Consider the following 3843-nt stretch of genomic DNA (forward strand, 5'->3'; position numbering starts at 1 on the left):
TAATGTCTAACAGCAGCAAGAATAAACTATAAAAAATAAGTCAGCGTAATGAATGGATTAAGCGAGAGACGTACTTAAACGAAACTGAAAACTATATGAGTCATCATCATCATCATCACCATTTAATCCTGTGTTGCCCCATGAGAAGCGTAGGAACCAAAGGCTAAGCAAGTTGGTCCTGATGTTTAAGATGAGAGTGACAAAAACAAAACAAAAAATAAGTCAAGAAGTAAAGTGGAATAGCGTAAGAAGAATAAGACATATGAAAAAGAACTAGAATAGGCCGAAAAAGGAGGAAAAACCGTAGGAGGGCAAAAAGGGAAAAGAATACTGATACCACTAGTGAAAAACTGGTGGCAAATCAGCCTAATATCGAGGTTCAAAGCAAACTGGCGTAAAAAATCAAGACAAACCGAGAGTGAAGGTAGAAAAAAGAAGGTGGTGACATACTCAGGGAGAAAGAAGCGACATCAAAACAGATAAAGACATGAGCCCAACACTGCAAAATTAACAAATCGACCAGGAATAGCGTAAAACAAAAGCAAAATATACAGAAATAAGAATGACAGAGTTTTAAATGGGAGAGGGTTTATGGGTGAGCAATATCATGAACCACGGTAGTGGTTCACAATAGGGATCGTCCAGGAGTTTAATGAAAACCGTAGTAGAAGAGTCACCTAAAAACCATCGTAGAAAGCAAACTTATTCTTGAAACAACATCCAGAGGGTTCCTTTTCAATAGTTTAGGTCAGCCAAGCATTGATACGAGTAATGTGGAAAAGAAGTGTCATAAGAAAGTTTGGTACATTCGAAATATGCCAGTTTGTTCATTTTATTATTCGTATTTTTGTCGCGCAGGTCTACAAGAAAATCTATTCGGTATTTTGGGGTAAAATCTTGCCAGTCGCACTTAATGACCTATTATAAAACTCCTAATCGAAAGATGATCATCCACCTTCCGGATACATAGAGATTCCTCTAAGCCACTGCAAGCACATGAGAGGCCATTTAAGTACGGAATTGGCATCATGTATCAATAGTGCTTCACTTGCAAGTTGCAACGCAACTATATAAGATTTTATATTGTACTACGTTATTGCTAAGTGGAGCACTAGCTAGTGGATTTCTTACGCGAGCAATGAAGCTCCGTTGTGGCAAGGGGTCTTTGAATAATTAACACACCGGTGCTGAGTTACAGTTACATTAATTTTTAACTTAAAGCTTTATTTAGCATTTTTAGGATGGAGGTTTGGAGGGTGAAGTGCTTGAAAGGGTACAGCAGGGTAGAAAGGTTGCTGGTTCTTTGAAAGCAGTGATAAGAAACAGGGAAGTGAGCATGGAAGTGAAAAAGTTACTACATGACAGTATTGTGATACCAACTCTAACGTACGGAAGTGAAGCTTGGACGTTGTTGGAAGGACACAAGTCAAGAGTGAGAGCAGTGGAAATGAGTTATTTAAGAGGAGCCTGTGGAGTCACGTGGAGAGACAGGCTGACGAATGAGGATATAAAGGAGCGTTGTGGTGTTGATGTGGATGTGATAGGAAGCGTTATGAGGAACACACTGAGGTGGTTTGGCCATGTGAAGAGGATGGAGGGTGAAAGACTGACGAAGAGAGTGTATGTGAGTGAGGTGGAGGGGGGAAGAGGGAGGGGGAGGCCGAGGATGAGATGGAGGGATGGGGTGGAGAGGTATATGAGAGAGGGGGGTGTGAGTTGGGAGCAGGGCAGTGAAATGGAGGGGGACGGGGCGACTTGGAGGCGATTTGTTTGTGGCCACCCCAAACGGGATTGAGGCGTCTGGCAATAGATAGATAGATAGATAGTTCATCCCTGAAGACCCAGCAGGATTGTGTGTAGACATGACGTGAGACAACTGGAAAGCGCGGGTTTATGCTTTGCGCTATAAGTGGATGTGACCCCGCTATGATGTCATGACCATTTCTTAAAGTGAACTAACGCCAAACTTGGATCAGTTTTTCAGTGTTATTAGAATTCATCGTGGCAGTCACTACCTCACTAGTCAACTGCTGGGGAAGCGGAGGAAGGGGAAGAGGAAGAGATGGAGGAGGGGGACGAGGAAGAGACAAAGGAAGGGACGAAGAGGTCATGAGGGAGGCACAAGAAGTGGCACCTACATCAAGTATTATTGTAATTAATGTAGTAATATTGCATTTTGAATTTCACATACCAAATATATATATATATATATATATATATATATATATATATATATATATATATATTTATATATCCGCTATTAAGCAAAATAGTCGTGCAAAGCACATAACAGCAGATTTTGATTCTGTCTTGTAATCAGTTTGATAATATAGCGTTTCGGATTTTACTCAATGGACAGGGTGACGTGGAGGCGATTTGTTTGTAGCCACCCTGCATGGGATTAAGGCGTCTGGCAATAGATAGATAGATAGATTCTTAAAAATTATCTTTGTTTAATCAATTTGCAAAACATAGAGATTCTGAAACAATGTCCACTGCAAGAGGCCTCACATCTATAGTAAACAAAATGAAGACCAGATTTTAAAGTAACAACCAACAATCAGTGTGTGCCAAGCAACAACACCACAGCAATGAAAATTTTTAGATAATGCCAAGTGTTTAGTGTCATAACATAAAAGTTTTATAGGTAATTGAAACGTAAAGAATTTAGTTGTTTAATTCATAAATGGATTATAAAAAGGTAAGCAAATTAGGTAAATAAAATTAGTAATTTAAAAATGGGGAATATGGATCACTAAAAAAAAAAAAAAGGTAAACGAACAAGGAAGGATCGCTGAAGAGTATGGAAAACCAGCAAGGATTCAATAACGTTGACAATGTAAAACCACAAATCCCTATTTTGACTCTTTACAAACTGTTAATACCAGTCAAAAGGGATTTGTGGGTTTACATTGTCAACGTTACTTGAATCCTTGCTGGTTTTGCATGCACTCCAGCGATCCTTCCTTGTTTGTTTACTTTTTTTTTTAGCGATCCTTATTCCCCATATTTAAATTATTATTTTTTTTTATTTACCCAGTGATATTCCAAAGCACGGTCAACGGAGAGGAATAATTGTCATCCAGACCCAACTGCCTTAATATGAACGAGGTCTTCTCAGATAACTTAAATATTCGAGAGTTAGCAAAAGTACGTTATAATGTACATCAATGTTTCAGTCAGCTACAGTATAAAGTACACCACCGCTTAATCCAAGTAATGAGGAATAAAGAGGCACAGGACTGAAAATCATAACAAATGAAGGAGGGAAAGAAGAGAGATAAAGATGATATGACCTTAGAAGGAAAAGAGGGGATACGAAATCCAAGAAACATATCAGAAATACACTGCGGCATTAGAACAACATGGAATAGTGGAAAAAAAAAAAAAAAAAAAAGAGTATAATGGTGAAATAGCCTGGTTGGAGAGAGGCGATACTGAAAACAAAAAAATATATAACCATAACTACGACGAGAAACACGAAACCAATATATTTATGAGAAAGGAGCAGACTATGATGATAAATGGAAAGGAAGAGGGAAAATAAGCAGCAAATTATCAAACCCAAAGAAGGATAATACGCGAGAAAGTATTAAACTCCTGAAATCATATAATAGTAAATCAACACAGTAGCATATAATAAAAGCAAAATAGGTTAGGGAATCGTGATAAATAAGAGGTATAAAAAATAATAGACATGAAAAGGAGAGGCGTGGGGGAAGTGCCAATGGTAATGGGGTATTGGCAAGAACTAACGGTGATTTACTTACTATCCAGTACTGTTTTGCCCCAACATGAGCATGAGGACCCCACGCTTGACTAGTTACAGTAAAACATAAATGA

This window comes from Coenobita brevimanus, chromosome 53, assembly GCF_032717465.1.
Source record: "Coenobita brevimanus isolate Jiangsu-jjx chromosome 53, ASM3271746v2, whole genome shotgun sequence".
Lineage (NCBI taxonomy): Eukaryota > Metazoa > Arthropoda > Malacostraca > Decapoda > Coenobitidae > Coenobita > Coenobita brevimanus.